The sequence below is a fragment of the Amia ocellicauda genome, unplaced genomic scaffold, assembly GCF_036373705.1.
Source record: "Amia ocellicauda isolate fAmiCal2 unplaced genomic scaffold, fAmiCal2.hap1 HAP1_SCAFFOLD_29, whole genome shotgun sequence".
Lineage (NCBI taxonomy): Eukaryota > Metazoa > Chordata > Actinopteri > Amiiformes > Amiidae > Amia > Amia ocellicauda.
In genome coordinates, this window is record NW_027102854.1 from 1,489,120 (window position 1) to 1,509,233 (window position 20,114).

General features: G+C 42.4%; 3 non-coding genes and 24 pseudogenes across 3 annotated transcripts; all 27 read right to left on the reverse strand.

The window, feature by feature from the left end:
- Positions 1-10,596: 10,596 nt before the first annotated feature.
- Positions 10,597-10,715, reverse strand: LOC136727772 (uncharacterized; annotated as a pseudogene).
- Positions 10,716-10,924: 209 nt separating this feature from the next.
- Positions 10,925-11,043, reverse strand: LOC136728027 (5S ribosomal RNA). Its single transcript, XR_010808561.1, has one exon. It is a non-coding gene; the product is annotated as a 5S ribosomal RNA (ribosomal RNA).
- Positions 11,044-11,259: 216 nt separating this feature from the next.
- LOC136728133 (uncharacterized) lies at positions 11,260-11,378 on the reverse strand (annotated as a pseudogene).
- A 205-nt stretch (positions 11,379-11,583) lies between these two features.
- On the reverse strand, positions 11,584-11,702 carry LOC136728679 (uncharacterized; annotated as a pseudogene).
- Positions 11,703-11,918: 216 nt separating this feature from the next.
- Positions 11,919-12,037, reverse strand: LOC136728170 (uncharacterized; annotated as a pseudogene).
- A 212-nt stretch (positions 12,038-12,249) lies between these two features.
- Positions 12,250-12,368, reverse strand: LOC136728105 (uncharacterized; annotated as a pseudogene).
- A 216-nt stretch (positions 12,369-12,584) lies between these two features.
- Positions 12,585-12,703, reverse strand: LOC136728115 (uncharacterized; annotated as a pseudogene).
- A 215-nt stretch (positions 12,704-12,918) lies between these two features.
- Positions 12,919-13,037, reverse strand: LOC136727830 (uncharacterized; annotated as a pseudogene).
- A 224-nt stretch (positions 13,038-13,261) lies between these two features.
- On the reverse strand, positions 13,262-13,380 carry LOC136727973 (uncharacterized; annotated as a pseudogene).
- Positions 13,381-13,595: 215 nt separating this feature from the next.
- LOC136728116 (uncharacterized) lies at positions 13,596-13,714 on the reverse strand (annotated as a pseudogene).
- Positions 13,715-13,937: 223 nt separating this feature from the next.
- LOC136728660 (uncharacterized) lies at positions 13,938-14,056 on the reverse strand (annotated as a pseudogene).
- Positions 14,057-14,275: 219 nt separating this feature from the next.
- On the reverse strand, positions 14,276-14,394 carry LOC136727774 (uncharacterized; annotated as a pseudogene).
- Positions 14,395-14,604: 210 nt separating this feature from the next.
- LOC136728406 (uncharacterized) lies at positions 14,605-14,723 on the reverse strand (annotated as a pseudogene).
- Positions 14,724-14,943: 220 nt separating this feature from the next.
- LOC136727824 (uncharacterized) lies at positions 14,944-15,062 on the reverse strand (annotated as a pseudogene).
- A 216-nt stretch (positions 15,063-15,278) lies between these two features.
- On the reverse strand, positions 15,279-15,397 carry LOC136728666 (uncharacterized; annotated as a pseudogene).
- Positions 15,398-15,617: 220 nt separating this feature from the next.
- On the reverse strand, positions 15,618-15,736 carry LOC136727985 (uncharacterized; annotated as a pseudogene).
- A 218-nt stretch (positions 15,737-15,954) lies between these two features.
- LOC136728371 (5S ribosomal RNA) lies at positions 15,955-16,073 on the reverse strand. The gene has a single exon (XR_010808722.1). It is a non-coding gene; the product is annotated as a 5S ribosomal RNA (ribosomal RNA).
- A 543-nt stretch (positions 16,074-16,616) lies between these two features.
- On the reverse strand, positions 16,617-16,735 carry LOC136728145 (uncharacterized; annotated as a pseudogene).
- Positions 16,736-16,951: 216 nt separating this feature from the next.
- On the reverse strand, positions 16,952-17,070 carry LOC136728670 (uncharacterized; annotated as a pseudogene).
- A 209-nt stretch (positions 17,071-17,279) lies between these two features.
- On the reverse strand, positions 17,280-17,398 carry LOC136728415 (uncharacterized; annotated as a pseudogene).
- A 555-nt stretch (positions 17,399-17,953) lies between these two features.
- LOC136728589 (uncharacterized) lies at positions 17,954-18,072 on the reverse strand (annotated as a pseudogene).
- Positions 18,073-18,293: 221 nt separating this feature from the next.
- On the reverse strand, positions 18,294-18,412 carry LOC136728128 (uncharacterized; annotated as a pseudogene).
- A 215-nt stretch (positions 18,413-18,627) lies between these two features.
- Positions 18,628-18,746, reverse strand: LOC136728487 (uncharacterized; annotated as a pseudogene).
- Positions 18,747-18,964: 218 nt separating this feature from the next.
- On the reverse strand, positions 18,965-19,083 carry LOC136728504 (uncharacterized; annotated as a pseudogene).
- A 211-nt stretch (positions 19,084-19,294) lies between these two features.
- LOC136728673 (uncharacterized) lies at positions 19,295-19,413 on the reverse strand (annotated as a pseudogene).
- Positions 19,414-19,637: 224 nt separating this feature from the next.
- LOC136727854 (uncharacterized) lies at positions 19,638-19,756 on the reverse strand (annotated as a pseudogene).
- Positions 19,757-19,964: 208 nt separating this feature from the next.
- Positions 19,965-20,083, reverse strand: LOC136728368 (5S ribosomal RNA). The gene has a single exon (XR_010808719.1). It is a non-coding gene; the product is annotated as a 5S ribosomal RNA (ribosomal RNA).
- Positions 20,084-20,114: the final 31 nt, after the last annotated feature.

Here is a 20,114-nt window from a genome sequence, read left to right on the forward strand (position 1 = left end):
ATAACTTTGAGATAAATGCTTAACGTCTTATTTTGTCTTGAAGGGGATAACGTCCTAGTCGACCTCAGTCCCATTCAAGAAAGGGGGTATGTAGCGTTATGTTGGGTGTATTTGGATAAGAGTATTTGGGCTCTGAGCTGAAGCACGGATCTAAAGAAGACCTCTCCCCCCCAAAGTTATCAGATTTCCTTAGCTCATCAGCTTGGAACTGGTTTGCATCAAAGTGACAGTTTTGGGGAGGATGGCACCGAGAAGAGGCCAAATAGTTTGTTATTCTGCTATGAGATGTCTGGAGAAAGGGGCCTGTAGGTGATAAAAACTCTTTGAAGTGGATGAGAGCCGAAATCCCGACATAGAGCTACGAACCCAGGCCAACCGGCATTTCCAAAAGATGGCATGGATTGACATCAGTCATAAATCAAGCCCCCCTCCAATAGGACACTGGGGGCTGAAACCGAAATCCAATCTCAAGAACTCAGGAACCAATCACCTATTGATCTGACAGACTATAAAGGACAAACACGGCCTTTCTTTCTCTCTCTCTCTCACCTGAACCAGTAACTCGCTGCCACAGCTCAACCTGTAGCTCTGTTGCCCGAACCGGAACCAGAAACCAACCAAGTCTTTGCCGGCAACAGAAGAGTTAAACTGGGAGAAGGAGATTGAGCCGTACAAAGAATTCTTTTAAAGGACTTTATTAAATAAAGAACTTTACAGACTGCGCTGCCCGCCTGTGCCCACCTGATCAGTGGAGTTTTACAGCTGGACAAATGACTAAGTCGACTGAATACGAAAGTGTCAGTCATTTAAATAGCTATTTGAGTTTTAAGAAACTTGACCCTTGGAACAAACAGGGCCCTGCTTTCCTCAAAGACTTTGTCTTCAAGTAACTACGGTGGAACCCTGCTTACAAAGAAGATTTTGTGCACAACCTTGGAGCCTTCAAACCAGTGGAAAATCTGTTTGGAAACGACTCTACTTTCGCGAAACCCCAACTTCCAGGTGCATCGACTGAGTGGAAGTTCTTGGACAAAGCCGAACCGGACTGCCTTTGTTCCAAACCACACGGACCTCGTGCCGTGTGCTGTTATCTGAGCCCGAAGCCAGAGAGGCCTCTCTGCGACGAAGTTCACATAAGTTTAACAGTTTGGAGTTCATGATTCATGACATTTGAGAAATCAATTAGAAATGTTAATCTGTGATTCATAACTCTAGAATGTGTAATATCATTTAGTTTTCTTAAATATAAATGTGTGTTGCATTAAACTGTTTTGTTGATAATTTTAGAAATAAAATCTGTCAACGCCGAGAAATATCTTCTCATTCCTGTTTAACTGTTTAGTCTGAAATTGACACAAGTTAATAGACACCAGATTATAGGTGGCCCTGCCTATCCTTAATCATTGAATAATAATCAGTTAAGGGAAATTGTGGTAACAAGTAATGATAGGATCTTTCTCTCCACCTAAACGTTAATGAGACTGATATATATATAACGAGAAGTTACCTGACATAAATACTAACCTGCGTATTTAATGTCTGACTAATAATACTAACAAGAGACTCACCTTCATCTTACTAACTGGTATTGTAGTCAATGTGTTTATAACCTCTTTTGTTTAACGATTTGTGTTATCATATGCGATCCCATGGTCTTTGATTTGGTCACGGAAGTGATTTGTCTTTGATTTGTTGATATAGAGTTGAATTTTAATTAGTTTTTCCCTTTTGTATAATTAGTGTAGTGCTACATTTAGTCTTTGTTTTGAATAAATTTGACAATTTATATCTTTGGAATTGGTGTCTGCGTCCAATTATTACAGAAATTGAGTTCTACAAGATTCCAGGATTCGTGATAAGGTGATACTATAAATTCACTTCTTTAATTGAAATTTATAAGTGTACCTTACGCTACAGGTGGAACGGGAGCTTCGTGCCCTGGATGTGCATCCCACAAATCTCCATCAACTGCAAGATGCTATCCTATCAATATGGGCCAACATTTCTAAAGAATGCTTTCAGCACCTTGTTGAATCAATGCCACGTAGAATTAAGGCAGTTCTGAAGGCGAAAGGGGGTCAAACACAGTATTAGTATGGTGTTCCTAATAATCCTTTAGGTGAGTGTATATGGAAAAGGAACAATATGTGTACATCTCTGCATATGGTGCCCTAACAGATGTGCAAGTTACATGACAGACAGACACTCACACACACTTTCAAAGACAGACAGACAGACAGACACTCACACACACTTTCACACACTCACTTTCACAGACAGACAGACACAGACACAGACACACTCACTTTCACACAGAGACAGGCACATTTTCACACAGAGACAGACACACAAACACACACAGACACACACACACATACTTTGACAGACAGACAGACAGACACATGCATATTATGGGTCTTTGTTGGGTAGTGAAATGGGTAGCATCAGTCGCAGTGTGGGTAATGTCAGGGAGCCAATCATAGTCCCCGTTATTTGCATATCGTGGCGCAAAGCATTCTGGGAAAAGCAACTAAACACGTTTAGTCATGTATTTGTCCATAGTTTACACATGAGATGAAAGAGACAGTATGACGTATTGAGCACCTGGGATTCCTCATGTGTATGTGAGGGGCAGAGGAACCGGATCCCAAGTGTGTGTCCCAGGTGCTATAGGTTTCAAAGCATGCAGGGGAATAGGCACCCCACCCTGACACCTATAGAAGACTGGATAGGGAGATATAAATAGCAATAGGGAGACTCTTGTACTTGGTGTGGCTCTATCCATATAGTGGGGCCAGCAGCCACTTAGCAGGTGCAGCAATAGAAGCTCAGCCTGGGTAGACTGGATTTAGCATTTCCTCTCCATTTTGATAACTATCCATAATCATTTCTGCAAAATACTTCTATGATACCTATGTATGTTTTTTACTTGTACTATATTATACTATCAAGTATCAGTGTACACATACAATGTGACCTGTTACATTAATACAGAGGCCACGGAAGGCCAGATCACTAATAGCCACTGTCCCCTGATATTACACTTTTTTACAATCACTTTGGCACTCATTTCAGAACCTTGATGTCATTTTTCAAAACTCTAGACACTAAACTCACACCCGATGATCAAAATGCACATTTTTCAAAACTCTAACACTTTTTTACAATTGCTTGGATACAATACACATCAACCTCAGATCATTTGTTCATTGAACTAAAATGACACAACTTAACATCAAAGTATTACCATTTCAAAATGCAATTCACACATTACATCTGAGATCACTGTCTATTCATTTCATTACAAAGATCTAACTATCAATTGATACAGCTGCTCAAAATGATAAGTGACTGTTGCATTACTCTTAATGCATAGTTTTATGGAAACTGACAAACAGTATTCCATGTTTCGATCATGAAAGTTTCAGGATAATGAGATCCATTGACACCAATAACCGAGGAGCATGGTTTCTTAGGGTTACCATAGACTTGACTGTGTCTTCTTGTTTGTGAAGGAACAGGACTGTGTTTTCCTGTCTGGGTTCCCGCAGGCTTAAGTGTGTTTGTAAACTGCAGCGTAGGTTTGACCTACTATTAGAAAAAAAAAAAAAAAGGAGCGCTAATTAATTGTTCAATATCTGATACGCCGGTGATAATATAAAATAACGTGTTTATAGTTTATAGAAGTTTATAGTGTTTATGGTAAATGAAGAAAAGTCATTAAGTTATATACAAGTTCTATAAATGCAAACATTGAAAAGCATGTTTGTTGTTATTCCTATATAGGATTTAGTATTATTTGTGTTTTCTTGTTTTTTGCTATGTTTTCTCCCCTGTCGTTTATTGTTATTTTGCGGGCTTGCACGCCTTGGTTGTTGTGTACAAAACGATTCATAGAAAATGGGAAAACGTGTTACTGTGTGGGAACAGCTCTAGTAAGACGGGCGACCCGCCACTTAAAGGTACACATGTAAGGTACATGTATGATAACTATGGAGTGAAGCGGTGCGTTTGACTGGACAATAGGTGACAGAAAATTAAGGTTTCCAGAAGATGGGACTTTTGATTCAGATAGACTTGAGCACCTAAAAACGGTTTTGCAAAATAGGAATACAAAGCATTAAGAAATGAGAAACCAAAGCTAGCTATCTTAAAACATTTGTTAGAGAAAAGAAAGAAAAGACAACAGGCATAATTCAATCTGAATGCCCCGAAGACAAATTAAAAATATATATATATATGTTTTTCAGTATAAATGACAGTCCTCAAGATACTGAAGGAAAATTACTAGATAAGTAATAAATAAGGGTAGTTTGAGACACTGCAGGTCAATATAACATGCCAACCAAAACCATGGTATCTGAATTTACTATGGATATAAATTAATATGTGTCTCTTTGTATGTTTGTACATTTTCAGTTTGCGCAAGGTAAATGTCCATATTTTGACTTTTTCATGTACTGTATAGTCCAGAATATGACTAAGAGAGTCATAAGTCACAAATAGTTACAGAATGATAGCTAAAAAACGCCAGTTAAATATGTTGTAATAACAGACCTACAAGAAAGTCAGCATTTAACTGTACACAGAATGCTATTGCAAACAGAAATAATAATACAAAATTAAGTTATTTAAATAGGTCTTACGAATACAGAAGTTAAAAGTAACATGTTAGAAATGGAATTAGAGCCAAATTTAGAAATAGGAATCCGAGGCAACCACAAACATTCGGTGAAGGTTTCTTACATATTGATAAATAGATAACCAGATACTCCAGGAAATTAACGATGTGCTCATTTGGAAGCTATGAGTTCCACAATGAAGAGTTTTTAAATCCCTAGTAATAGATCCCTAAATACAATGTGTAGGTAAGAAATTAACTATTGATCAGTTCAATCTGGATTCGGGAACAGTTCTTCTGAACCTGTACTGGTGTAGATTGGACTTCAATAGGAGGAAGTGACACAATAAAGACATGAGCCGCGCAGGAGGACAGTCTTAGTGCCCACGCAGGTTCTTAGTTGGGGAAATCATTGACTGGACACATTTTTTGAAAATGTGCTTTCCTGAAGTACCTGGACATCATTATTGAGATCAATGAAAAGGCTTATTTTCCAAAGATTAAATACATTCATTAACTACAATAATGTAGTGAAATGTATATAAATAGTAATAATACAAATCGATCAAATATAACTTGCATTTTCTTGTAAGAAATTAGGAATAGGAGAAAGAACAGCTGTTGGGATGCAGTGCGATGTTATCCAAAATTGAAAGCGGTTGAGAAAGGAGAGTTTGTTCTGTGTGAGACAAATGTACTGCCACGAGAGACTCTGATGGTGATTGACTGGAATATGAGGGAAAATAATGAAGTTACTACAGGTATAACTAAAGGTGTAACATAACTAATTTAATGAAACATAGTCATGGCAAGTTATAAAACTGTTTGGAAATAGTCCTTTCACAAACAGAAATACCCTATCAATTAGGAAGAGGGGGGCAGGGGGCAAGGGCCGTATGTGCTCCTCTGCTCCCCCTGTTCGCCTGAGCAGACAAGCAGCCTGAGATGAGAGAGAGAGAGAGAGAGAGAGAGAGAGAGAAGTCAGAGACAAGGCAGAGACTGTAAGTACGTGTAAGGGTTCATAACTTATTACAAACAGAGCAAGAGTGTAATGAATGGTAATTTACACTGCTTGTATTAATAATGATAATAATATTGATGTTGATACAGACGAATACATCACATACTAGATGACAACCGCATAAAACTAATAATAATGAAAATAGGAATAATAGGAGTATGGAAATAATTTCAAATTATGGTTTATTGGTAAAAAATGAATTGAGAAACAAAGATTAATAACTGCCATCATTTACCCAACTACTATTAACTATGGTGTTGAAGGAGCTGCTGTAATAGTTATTGTAATGTTCTCAGGTATTTAAGTTAGATAAAAGGACAAAGATAAGCACATTGTTTTGAAACTTTGACAACTCCACACAAAAAGAGTATCTACACTAGGAAGTAAAGCTGATTCAATAAACACAGGAGATATGATGCTGCTGACGACAGCTGAGTGCTGTACTGAAATAATTTGATAAATGAGATAAATTGGAATCAAGATTATTATTATTTTGAATTGTCCCTTTACTAGAAACCTTATAGATTGTGCGAATGTCAACTAATGTGATAGAGATGCCTTTTATAAGGACGATCTCTGATGTTGTGTGAACCACACATTGTGTCTTCAGACTGATTTATTCCACATGGCAGATATGCATATTATGAATCGTGTCCTGAAGGAACCGATGTCTGACCCATATGGAGAAGATGCTGGTGTTCTTGTTGAGACACAGTAGGCCAAGGGCGCGGCTTTAAAGACAGCCTCACAGCAACTTGAACAGACCAATGCTGAGGTCCACTACGCTGAAGTGATGCTTGACTCAGTGGAGAAATAAGTTAAAATACTATAATTAAAGGTTTTCCAGATTATAGGAATCTACAATATATTGTGAAACTGCTCAGATGACGTCCGCAGTAGCACATATTCTTCTATTGATAGTTTAATTTATAATGTACTATTAGTGGAGATGTCACATTATTCAAATGAATAGAATGACAGCCATGAAGTCAGAATCAGTCCATTGCCCTTCACTTAAGATTTGTACAATGTATAATGTTTATAAATCAAAACGCAACAAATATATGTACAATACAGTTTACAAACTGAATTTGTAAAAAAGAATGTTTTGCTGACTTTTGTATTCTCTTTGAAGCAACAAAATGTATGTGTTATGTATGTCGTAACTAGGGTTTGACTTTTATGACCTGGGGCTGGATGAAATTTAATTTGAGATGCACTGTAAAAGCTCCAGGAAATTGCAACTGGCCACTGCACCTTCCATAAGAGAGCTCAAACATTTGCTAATGCATTGGTTGCCTCACAGGCACTCTTTCCCTGGTTTGCCCATGTGGCGCATGGTGTTGGCCACACGGGCAAAGGGGGGATGTGTGCATCAGTCTTTTAAATTGGTTTGCCCCAGGTTTTATAGTAACAGCTTAGCAATATTGTAGAACTTGCCACATTTGTCAAGCTCATAATCCTGCAATATGCAAATAGATTGTGTTCAAAAGCTTAAATGTTGTGGATATGAATATATACTTGTAATAATATATAGGTGTTCTAAATGGGTTGAAGCCTATCCCGTAGGAAGGCTGAAGTAGTAAAAGTAGCAAAAATACAGTTAAGGGATGTTATATGTAGATTTCGCATTCCAGGGAAATTTCCAGTGATAGGAACACTCACTTCACTGGGACAATAGTGCAGGAACTATGCAAAGCCCTGCGAGGTAAACAACATTTTCACTGCCCCATCAGGCTCAGTCAGCTGGAGCAGTGGAGAAACAAAATGGGATATTAAAGAATAAGCTGTCTAATATATGCAAACAAACAGGACTCAAACGTCCAGTACCCCTTCCTATAGTCCTAATGACAATGAAATCGTCAGCAAATTGAGAAAAACAGGTCTTTCTCCGTGTGAGATTATTATGGGATGACTTATGAGACTCTCCATCACTCCTCCATTGTCTGTAAGGGAAATGGACATCCACTTGATGGATGATGCTATGTTGTCTTTTTGTATGGGACTAACACGTGCTTTCGAAGCTGTCCATTCACAGATGAAAGCCGCCCAGACTGAACCATCCCAGCAGGTTTACCACCCCTTCCAGCAAGATGACTGTGTATATCAAAGCACACAAGAGAAAGTCCTCCCAACAGCCCAGGTGGACAGGGCCCTACCAGGTGCTCCTGACCACCCACACAGCTGTGAAGTGCCTAGGAACGACGACATGGATCCACTCCTCACACTGCAAACTTGCCAATCGAGGCGATCAGCACAACCCTGGTGGAGAACAGAGGGATAAAGGAATTGTTCTTCCACATCAGATTTGACATTACTGTATGTATGCAGGCCCTTGTAATTGCTTTTCCAATACTGCCAACTGGTTATTGATGATTGATTTCACATTGTGGTACGAGTATCGAGTGAAATGCGTGCTATCCACCTCAACAACACAGCGATAACATGGAGCCGGCAGGTGATCCAGGTCACAATAGAGGTCAAGCAGTGGGAGGAGGAAGACGTGGTGGTCAAAGGTGTAGCGTAAGGTACACTTATAAAATTCAATTAAAGAAGTGAATTTATAGTATCACCTTATCACGAATCCTGGAATCTTGTAGAACTCATTTTCTGTAATAATTGGATGCAGACACCAATTCCAAAGATATAAATTGTCAAATTTATTCAAAAACAAAGACTAAATGTAGCACTACACTAATTATACAAAAGGGAAAAACTAATTAAAATTCAACTCTAGATCAACAAATCAAAGACAAATCACTTCCGTGACCAAATCAAAGACCATGGGATCGCATATGATAACACACAAATCATTAAACAAAAAAGGTTATAAACACATTGACTACAATACCGGTTAGTAAGACGAAGGTGAGTCTCTCATTAGTATTGTTAGTCAGACATTCAATAACTACGCAGGTTAGTATTTATGTCAGGTAACTTCTCGTTATATATATATCAGTCTCATTAACGTTTAGGTGGAGAGAAAGATCCTATCATTACTTGTTACCACAATTTCCCTTAACTGATTATTATTCAATGATTAAGGATAGGCAGGGCCACCTATAATCTGGTGTCTATTAACTTGTGTCAATTTCAGACTAAACAGTTAAACAGGAATGAGAAGATATTTCTCGGCGTTGACAGATTTTATTTCTAAAATTATCAACAAAACAGTTGAATGCAACACACATTTATATTTAAGAAAACTAAATGATATTACACATTCTAGAGTTATGAATCACAGATTAACATTTCTAATTGATTTCTCAAATGTCATGAATCATGAACTCCAAACTGTTAAACTTATGTGAACTTCGTCGCAGAGAGGCCTCTCTGGCTTCGGGCTCAGATAACAGCACACGGCACGAGGTCCGTGTGGTTTGGAACAAAGGCAGTCCGGTTCGGCTTTGTCCAAGAACTTCCACTCAGTCGATGCACCTGGAAGTTGGGGTTTCGCGAATGTAGAGTCTTTTCCAAACAGATTTTCCACTGGTTTGAAGGCTCCAAGGTTGTGCACAAAATCTTCTTTGTAAGCAGGGTTCCACCGTAGTTACTTGAAGACAAAGTCTTTGAGGAAAGCAGGGCCCTGTTCGTTCCAAGGGTCAAGTTTCTTAAGACTCAAATAGCTATTTAAGTGACTGACACTTTCGTATTCAGTCGACTTAGTCAATTGTCCAGCTGTAAAACTCCACTGATCAGGTGGGTCTGTGAAGTTATTTATTTAATAAAGTCCTTTAAAATAATTCTTCGCTCAATCTCCTTCTCCCAGTTTAACTCTTCTGTTGCCGGCAAAGACTTGGTTGGTTTCTGATTCCGGTTCTGGCAACAGAGCTACAGGTTGAGCTGTGGCAGCGAGATTCTGGTTCAGGTGAGAGAGAGAGAGAGAGAAAGACTGTCCGCTGTTCCTTATAGTCTGTCAGATCAGTAGGTGATTGGTCCCTGAGTTCTTGAGATTGGATTTCGGTTTCAGCCCCCAGTGTCCTATTGGAGGGAGGCTTTATTTATGACTGATGTCAATCCATGCCATCTTTTGGAAATGCCGGTTGGCCTGGGTTCGTAGCTCTATGTCGGGATTTCGGCTCTCATCCACTTCAAAGAGTTTTTATCACCTACAGGCCCCTTTCTCCAGACATCTCATAGCAGAATTCCAAACTATTTGGCCTCTTCTCGGTGCCATCCTCCCCAAAACTGTCACTTTGATGCAAACCAGTTCCAAGCTGATGAGCTAAGGAAATCTGATAACTTTGGGGGGGGAGAGGTCTTCTTTAGATCAGTGCTTCAGCTCAGAGCCCAAATGCTCTTATCAAAATACACCCAACATAACGCTACATATGTATGTATGTATGTATATATGTGTAGAAGGAAAATTAGAAATTATTTTCTTACACCTGTTTTTCTCTCTTGTATACTTAAGAAAGATACGGTCAAGCTAGAAGGTCAGCCCAGAAGATAGTTTGATTTCTGTTTGTTATTTACGATGAGAACCTTGGAGACATTGTCAAACGGTATGACCTACGTGCCTGTTCCCTAAAACCATGTGTTGACCTATGAACTCTGTTCTATAATGATATATGTTCTGCTTAGTTAGCCTTTAAGATAACATTGTAATGACTTTCTAGCATGTATGGATGTATGTATGTATGTATATATATATATATATGTATGTATGTATGTCCAATTGCTTTGACAATACAAATGAATTGAATTGAGAGGAAGAGAGAGAGAGAGAGAGAGACAGACAGACAGACAGCTCAGCGATGACATCACGTCCTCTCTCAGCTGACTGCTATGACATCACAGAGCACGTACATTCCGTTGCTTGTCGTCTGTCAACCACTCAGTCACTGCTAGCCAGACTGTCCCTAAGACAAAGTGTACAATACTTCAATTATATCTCCTCCAGACAGATAAAGAGTATTAAGAGCTACGATGAAGTTACCCAGGAGACGTAAAAAGCTTGCATCACCTGGTATTTCCTGGAGGTCACCCATCCAAGTACTGACCAGGCCCTGGCCCGTTTAGCTTCCGAGATCTGACGAGACGGGGTGCGTCCAGGACGGTGTAGCCGCAAGCCGAGAGGCCTGGCTGCATGATGTCTCTTAAAGGCTGACGGGTGTTGACGGAACTTCCAGCAAATAAAAAAAGAAAAATGGAGGGAAAAATATCAGTTCAGCAAAGGGTAATGAAAGTAGCCGGGTACGTGTACATTTTTTCAATTATATCTCCTCCAGACAGAAAGAGAGTATTAAGATCTACGATGATGTTACCCAGGAGACGTATAAAGCTTGCAGCACCTGGTATTTCCAGGAGGTCACCCATCCAAGTACTGACCAGGCCCTGCCCTGTTTAGCTTCCGAGATCTGATGAGATCGGTCGCGTTCAGGACGGCGTGGCCGCAAGCCGAGAGGCCTGGCAGCATGATGTCTCTTAAAGGCGGGCGGGTTTTGACGGACCTTCCAGCAAAAAAAAAAAGAAAAAAGAAAAATGGAGGGAAAAATATCAGTGCAGCAAAGGGTGTTGAAAGTTGCCGGGTACGTGTACATTTCTTCAATTGTATCTTCTCCTGACAGAAAGAGAGTATTAAGAGCTACGATGAAGTTACCCAGGAGACGTAAAAAGCTTGCAGTACCTAGTTTTTCCAGGAGGTCACCAATCCAAATACTGACCAGGTCCTGCCACGTTTTGCTTCCTAGATCTGACAAGATCGGGCGCGTTCAGGACGGTGTGGCCGCAAGCCAAAAAGCCTGGCTGCATGATGTCTCTTAAAGGCTGGCGGGTATTGACGGAACTTCCAGCAAAAAAAAGAAAAATGGAGGGAAAAATACCAGTGCAGCAAATGGTGTTGAAAGTAGCCGGGTACGTGTACAAATCCTCAATTATAACACCTCCAGACAGAAAGAGAGTATTAAGAGCTACAATGAAGTTACTCAGGAGACTAAAAAGCTTGCAGCACCAGGTATTTCCAGGAGGTCTCCCATCCAAGTACTGACCAGGCCCTGCCCCGTTTAGCTTCCGAGATCTGACAAGATCGTGCACGTTCAGGTCAGTGTGGCCGCAAGCCTAGAGAGCTGGCTGCATGATGTCTCTTAAAGGCTGGAGGGTATTGACGGAACTTCCGGCAAAAAAAAAAAGAAAAAAGAAAAATGGAGGGAAAAATATCAGTGCAGCAAAGGGTGTTGAAAGTAGCCGGGTATGTGTACAATTCTTCAATTATATCTCCTCCAGACTGAAAGAGAGTATTAAGAGCTACGATGAAGTTACCCAAGAGACGTATAAAGCTTGCAGCACCTGGTATTTCCAGGAGGTCACCCATCCAAGTACTGACCAGGACCTGCCCCGTTCAGCTTACGTGATCTGACGAGATCGAGCGCGTTCAGGACTGTGTGGACACAAGCCGAGAGGCCTGGCTGCATGATGTCTCTTAATGGTTGGCGGGTATTGACGGAACTTCCAGCAAAAAAAAAAAAAAAGAAAAACGGAGGGAAAAATATCAGTGCAGCAAAGGGTGTTAAAAGTGGCCGGGTACGTGTACAATACTTCAATTATATCTCCTCCAGACAGAAAGAGAGTATAAAGAGCTACGATGAAGTTACCCAGGAGACGTAAAAGCTTGCAGCACCAGGTTTTTCTAGGAGGTCTCACATTCAAGTACTGACCAGGTCCTGCCCCATTTAGCTTCCGAGATCTGATGAGATCGGGCGCATTCAGGACAATGTGTCCGCATGCCAAGAGGCCTGGCTGCATGATGTCTCTTAAAGGCTGGAGGATATTGACGGAACTTCCAGCAAAATAATGAAGAAAAAAGAAGAATGGAGGGAAAAATATCAGTGTAGCAAAGGGTGTTGAAAGTAACCGGGTACGTGTACAATATTTCAATTATATCTCCTCCAGACTGAAAGAGAGTATTAAGAGCTACGATAAAGTTACCCAGCAGACGTAAAAAGCTGGCAGCACCTGGTATTTCCAGGAGATCTCCCATCCAAGTACTGACCAGGTCCTGCCCCGTTTCGTTTCCGAGATCTGACGAGATCGGGCGCGTTCAGGTCTGTGTGTCCGCAAGCCGAGATGCCTGGTTGCATGATGTCTCTTAAAGGCTGGCGGATATTGATGGAACTTCCAGAAAAAATAAAAAAGAAAAAGAAAAATGGCGGGAAAAATATCAGTGCAGCAAAGGGTGTTGAAAGTAGCCGGGTACGTGTACAATTCTTCAATTATATCTCCTCCAGACAGAAATAGAGTATTAAGAGCTACGATGAAGTTACCCAGGAGACGAAAAAGCTTGCAGCACCTGGTATTTCCAGGAGGTCACCCATCCAAGTACTGACGAGGCCCTGCACCGTTTAGCTTCCGAGATCTGATGAGATTGGGGGCGTTTAGGACGGTGTGGCCGCAAGCCAAGAGGCCTGGCTGCATGATGTCTCTTAAAGGCTGGCGGGTATTGACGGAACTTCTAGCAAAAAAAAAAAAAAAAAAAAAAAAAAGAAAAACGGAGGCAAAAATATCAGTGCAGCAAATGGTGTTGAAAGTTGCCGGGTACGTGTACAATACTTCAATTATATCTCCTCCAGACAGAAAGAGAGTATTAAGAGCTACGATAAAGTTACCCAGGAGAAGTAAAAAGCTTGCAGCACCTGGTATTTCCAGGAGGTCACCCAACCAAGTACTGACCAGACCCTGCGCCGTTTAGCTTCCGGGATCTGATGAGATCGGTCGCGCTCAGGACGGTGTGGTCGCAAGCAAGAGGCCTGGCTGCATGATGTCTCTTAAAGGCTGGAGGGTATTGACGGAACTTCCAGCAAAATAAAAAAGAAAAAAGAAAAATGGAGGGGAAAATATCACTGCAGCAAAGAGTGGTGAAAGTAGCCGGGTACGTGTACAATTCTTCAATTAAATCTCCTCCAGACAGAAAGAGAGTATTAAAAGCTACGACGAAGTTCCCCAGGTGACGAAAAAAGCTTGCAGCGCCTGGAATTTCCAGAAGGTCTCACATTCAAGTAATGACCAGGCCCTGCCCAGTTTAGCTTCCGAGAGCTGATGAGATGGGGCGCGTTCAGGACGGTGTGGCCGCAAGCCAAGACGCCTCGCTGCATGATGTCTCTTAAAGGTTAGCGGGTATTGACGGAACTTCCAGCAGAAAAAATAAATAATAATAAAAATAAAAAAATTGATGGAAAAATATCAGTGCAGCAAAGGGTGTTGACAGTAGCTGGGTACGTGTACAATACTTCAATTATATCTCCTCCAGACAGAAAGAGAGTATTAAGAGCTACGATAAAGTTACCCAGGAGACGTAAAAGCTTGCAGCACCAGGTATTTCCAGGAGGTCTCACATTCAAGTACTGACCAGGTCTTGCCCCGTTTAGCTTCCGAGATCTGATGAGATCGGGCGCGTTCAGGACGGTGTGGCCGCAAACCTAGAGGCATGGCTGCATGATGTCTCTAAAAGGCTGGCGGGTATTGACGGAACATCCAAGAAAAAAAAATAAAAAAAAAATAGAAAAATGGAGGGAAAAATATCAGTGCAGCAAAGGGTGTTGACAGTAGCTGGGTACGTGTACAATACTTCAATTATGTCTCCTCCAGACAGAAAGAGAGTATTAAGAGCTACGATGAAGTTACCCAGGAGACGTAAAAGCTTGCAGCACCAGGTATTTCCAGGAGGTCTCACATTCAAGTACTGACCAGGCCCTGCCCCGTTTAAATTCCAAGATCTGATGAGATCGGGGGCGCTCAGGACGGTGTGGCTGCAAGCCAAGAGGCCGGGCTGCATGATGTCTCTTAATGGTTGGCGGGTTTTGACGGAACATCCAGCAAAAAAAAAAAAGAGAAATGGAGGGAGAAATACCAGTGCAGCAAAGGGTGTTGAAAGTAGCCGGGTACGTGTACAATTCTTCAATTATATCTCCTGCAGACAGAAAGAGAGTATTAAGAGCTACGATAATGTTACCCAGGAGACGTAAAAAGCTTGCAGCACCTGGTATTTCTAGGAGGTCAGCCATCCAAGTACTGACCAGGCCCTGCCCCGTTTAGCTTCCGAGATCTTACGAGATCGGGCGCATTCAGGACGGTGTGGCCACAAGCCGAGAGGCCTGGCTGCATGATGTCTCTTAAAGGTTGGCGGGTATTGACGGAACTTCCAGCAAAAAAAATAAAAAAAAAATAAAGAAAAATGGAGGGAAAAATATCAGTGCAGCAAAGGCTGTTGAAAGTAGCCGTGTACGTGTACAATACTTCAATTATATCTCCTCCAGACAGAAAGAGAGTACTAAGAGCTACGATGAAGTTACCCAGGAGACAAAAAAGCTTGCAGCACCAGGTATTTCCAGGAGGTCACCCATCCAAGTACTGACCAGGCCCTGCCCCTTTTACCTTCCGAGATCTGACGATATCGGGCGCGTTCAGGACGGTGTGGCCGAAAGCCAAGAGGCCCGGCTGCATGATGTCTCTTTCGGCTGGTGGGTATTGACGGAACTTCCAGCAAAAAAAAAAAAAAAAAAAGAAAAATGGAGGGAGAAATATCAGTGCAGCAAAGGCTGTTGAAAGTAGCCGGGTACGTGTACAATTCTTCAATAATATTTCCTCCAGACTGAAAGAGAGTATTAAGAGCTACGATGAAGTTACCCAGGAGACGTAAAAAGCTTGCAGCACCTGGTATTTCCAGGAGGTCGCCCAACCAAGTACTGGCCAGACCCTGCCCCGTTTAGCTTCCGAGATATGATGAGATCAGGCGCGTTCAGGACGGTGTGGCCGCAAGCCAAGAGACCTGGCTGCATGATGTCTCTTAAAGGCTGGTAAGTATTGACGGAACTTCCAGCAAAAAAAAAAAAAAAAAAAAATAGAAAAAGGGAGGGAAAAATATCAGTGCAGCAAAGGGTGTTGAAAGTAACCGGGTACATGTACAATTCTTCAATTATATCTCCTTCAGACAGATAGAGAGTATTAAGAGCTAGGATAAAGTTACCCAGGAGACGTAAAAGCTTGCAGCACCTGGTATTTCCAGGCGGACTCACATTCATGTACTAACCAGGTCCTGCCCCGTTTAGCTTCCGAGATCTGACGAGATCTGGCGCGTTCAGTATGGTGTGGCCGCAAGCCGAGATGCCTGGCTGCATGATGTCTCTTAAAGGATGGCGGGTATTGACGGAATTTCCAGCAAGAAAAAAAAAAAAAAAATAGAAAAATGGAGGGAAAAATATCAGTGCAGCAAAGGGTGTTGAAAGTAGCCGGGTATGTGTACAATTCTTCAATTATATCTCCTCCAGACAGAAAGAGAGAATTAAGAGCTACGATAAAGTTACCCAGGAGACGTAAAACCTTGCAGCACCAGGTATTTCCAGGAGGTCTCCCATCCAAGTACTGACCAGGTCCTGCCCCGTTTAGCTTCCGAGATCTGACGAGATCGGGCGCGTTAAGGATGGTGTGGCCGCAAGCCGTGATGCCTGGCTGCATGATGTCTCTTAAAGGCTGGCGGGTATTGACGGAACTGCCAGCAAAAAAAAAAAGAAAAGAAAAATGGATGGAAAAATATCAGTGCAGCAAAGGATGTTGACAGTAGCTGGGTACGTGTACAGTACTTCAATTATATCTCCTCCAGACAGAGAGTATTAAGAGCTACGATAAAGTTACCCAGGAGACGTAAAAGCTTGCAGCACGAGGTATTTCAAGGAGGTCTCACATTCATGTACTGACCAGGTCCTGCCCCGTTTAGCTTCCGAGATATGATGAGATCAGGCGCGTTCAGGACGGTGTGGTCGCAAGCAAGAGGCCTGGCTGCATGATGTCTCTTAAAGGCTGGAGGGTATTGACGGAACTTCCAGCAAAATAAAAAAGAAAAAAGAAAAATGGAGGGGAAAATATCACTGCAGCAAAGAGTGGTGAAAGTAGCCGGGTACGTGTACAATTCTTCAATTAAATCTCCTCCAGACAGAAAGAGAGTATTAAAAGCTACGACGAAGTTCCCCAGGTGACGAAAAAAGCTTGCAGCGCCTGGAATTTCCAGAAGGTCTCACATTCAAGTAATGACCAGGCCCTGCCCAGTTTAGCTTCCGAGAGCTGACGAGATGGGGCGCGTTCAGGACGGTGTGGCCGCAAGCCAAGACGCCTGGCTGCATGATGTCTCTTAAAGGTTGGCGGGTATTGACGGAACTTCCAGCAAAAAAAAAAAAAAAAAAGAAAAATGGATGGAAAAATATCAGTGCAGCAAAGGGTGTTGACAGTAGCTGGGTACGTGTACAATACTTCAATTATATCTCCTCCAGACAGATAGAGAGTATTAAGAGCTACGATGAAGTTACCCAGGAGACGTAAAAAGCTTGCAGCGCCTGGTATTTCCAGGAGGTCTCACATTCATGTACTGACCAGGTCCTGCCCCGTTTAGCTTCCGAGATCTGACGAGATCGGGCGCGTTAAGGATGGTGTGGCCGCAAGCCGTGATGCCTGGCTGCATGATGTCTCTTAAAGGCTGGCGGGTATTGACGGAACTGCCAGCAAAAAAAAAAAGAAAAATAGAGGGAAATATACCAGTGCAGCAAAGGGTGTTGAAAGTAGCCAGGTACGAGTACAATTCTTCAATTATATCTCCTGGAGACAGAAAGAGAGTATTAAGAGCTACGATGAAGTTACCCAGGAGACGTAAAAAGCTTGCAGCACCTGGTATTTCTAGGAGGTCTCCCATCCAAGTACTGACCAGGCCCTGCCCCATTTACCTTCCGAGATCTGACGAGATCGGGCGCATTCAGGACGGTGTGGCCACAAGCCGAAAGGCCTGGCTGCATGATGTCTCTTAAAGGTTGGCGGGTATTGACGGAACTTCCAGCAAAAAAAAAATAAAAAAAAAATAGAAAAATGGAGGGAAAAATATCAGTGCAGGAAAGGGTGTTGAAAGTAGCCGGGTACGTGTACAATTCTTCAATTATATCTCCTGCAGACTGAAAGAGAGTATTAAGAGCTACGATAAAGTTACCCATTAGACGTAAAAGCTTGCAGCACCTGGTATTTCCAGGAGGTATCACATTCAAGTACTGACCAGGTCCTGCCCCGTTTAGCTTCCGAGATCTGACGATATCATGCGCATTCAGGACAGTGTGGCCGAAAGCCGAGAGGCCCGGCTGCATGATGTCTCTTTAAGGCTGGCGGGTATTGACGGAACTTCCAGCAAAAAAAAAAAGAAAAAAGAAAAATGGAGGGAAAAATATCAGTGCAGCAAAGGGTTTTGAAAGTAGCCGGGTACGTGTACAATTCTTCAATAATATCTCTTACAGACTGAAAGAGAGTATTAAGAGCTACGCAGAAGTTACCCAGGAGACGTAAAAAGCTTGCAGCACCTGGTATTTCCAGGAGGTCTCCCATCCAAGTACTGACGAGGCCCTGCCCCGTTTAGCTTCCGAGATCTGACGAGATCGGGCGTGTTCAGGACGGTGTGGCCGGAAGCCAAGAGGCCGGGCTGCATGATGTCTCTTAAAGGCTGGCGGGTATTGACGGAACTTCCAGCAAAAAATAAAAAATAAATAAATAGAAAAATGGAGGGAAAAATATCAGTGCAGGACAGGGTGTTGAAAGTAGCCGGGTACATGTACAATTCTTCAATTATATCTCCTCCAGACTGAATGAGAGTATTAAGAGCTACGCTGAAGTTACCCAGGAGATGTAAAAAGCTTTCAGCACCTGGTATTTCCAGGAGGTCACCCATCCAATTACTGACCAGGCCCTGCCCAGTTTTTCTTCCGAGATCTGACGAGATCTTGCGTCTTCAGGACGGTGTGGCCTCAAGCCAAGAGGCCTGGCTGCATGATGTCTCTTAAAGGCTGGAGGGTATTGATGGAACTTCCAGCAAAAAACAAAAGAAAAAAGAAAAATGGAGGGAAAAATATCAGTGCAGCAAAGCGTGTTGAAGGTAGCCGGGTACGTGTACAATTCTTCAATTATATCTCCTCCAGACAGATAGAGAGTATTAAGAGCTACGATAAAGTTACCCAGGAGACGTAAAAGCTTGCAGCACCAGGTATTTCCAGGAGGTCTCACATTCAAGTACTGACCAGGTCCTGCCCCGTTTAGCTTCCGAGATCTGACGAGATCGGGCGCGTTCAGGACGGTGTGGCCGCAAGCCGAGATGTCTGGCTGCATGATGTCTCTTAAAGGCTGGCGGGTATTGACGGAATTTCCAGAAAAAAAAAAAAAAATATATAGAAAAATGGAGGGAAAAATATCAGTGCAGGAAAGGGTGTTGAAAGTAGCCGGGTACGTGTACAATTCTTCAATTATATCACCTGGAGACAGAAAGAGAGTATTAAGAGCTACGATTAAGTTACCCAGAAGACGTAAAAAGCTTGCAGCACCTGGCATTTCCAGGAGGTCACCCATCCAAGTACTGACCAGGCCCTGCCCCGTTTAAATTCCAAGATCTGATGAGATCGAGGGCATTCAGGACGGTGTGGCTGCAAGCCAAGAGGCCTGGCTTCATGATGTCTCTTAATGGTTGGCGGGTTTTGACGGAACATCCAGCAAATAAAAAAAAAGAGAAATGGTGGTAAAAATATCAGTGCAGCAAAGGGTGTTGAAAGTAGCCAGGTACGTGTACAATTCTTCAATTATATCTTCTCCAGACTGAAAGAGAGTATTAAGAGCTACGATGAAGTTACCCAGGAGACGTAAAAAGCTTGCAGCACCTGGTATTTCTAGGAGTTCTCCCATCCAAGTACTGACAAGGCCCTGCCCCGTTTAGCTTCCGAGATCTGACGAGATCGGGCGCATTCAGGACGGTGTGGCCACAAGCCGAAAGGCCTGGCTGCATGATGTCTCTTAAAGGTTGGCGGGTATTGATGGAACTTCCAGCAAAAAGAAAACATATAAAAAGAAAAAAGAAAAATGGATGGAAAAATATCAGTGCAGCAAAGGGTGTTGACAGTAGCTGGATACGTGTACAATACTTCAATTATATCTCCTCCAGACAGAGAGAGAGTATTAAGAGCTACGATAAAGTTACCCAGGAGACGTAAAAGCTTGCAGCACTAGGTATTTCCAGGAGGTCTCACATTCATGTACTGACCAGGTCCTACCCCGCTTAGCTTCCGAGATCTGACGAGATCGGGCGCGTTCAGTATGGTGTGGCCGCAAGCCGAGATGCCTGGCTGCATGATGTCTCTTAAAGGCTGGCGGGTATTGACGAACTTCCAGCAAAAAAAAAAAAGAAAAATGGAGGGAAAAATATCAGTGCAGCAAAGGCTGTTGAAAGTAGCCGTGTACGTGTACAATACTTCAATTATATCTCCTCCAGACAGAAAGAGAGTACTAAGAGCTACGATGAAGTTACCCAGGAGACAAAAAAGCTTGCAGCACCAGGTATTTCCAGGAGGTCACCCATCCAAGTACTGACCAGGCCCTGCCCCGTTTAGCTTCCGAGATATGATGAGATCAGGCGCGTTCAGGACGGTGTGGCCGCAAGCCAAGAGACCTGGCTGCATGATGTCTCTTAAA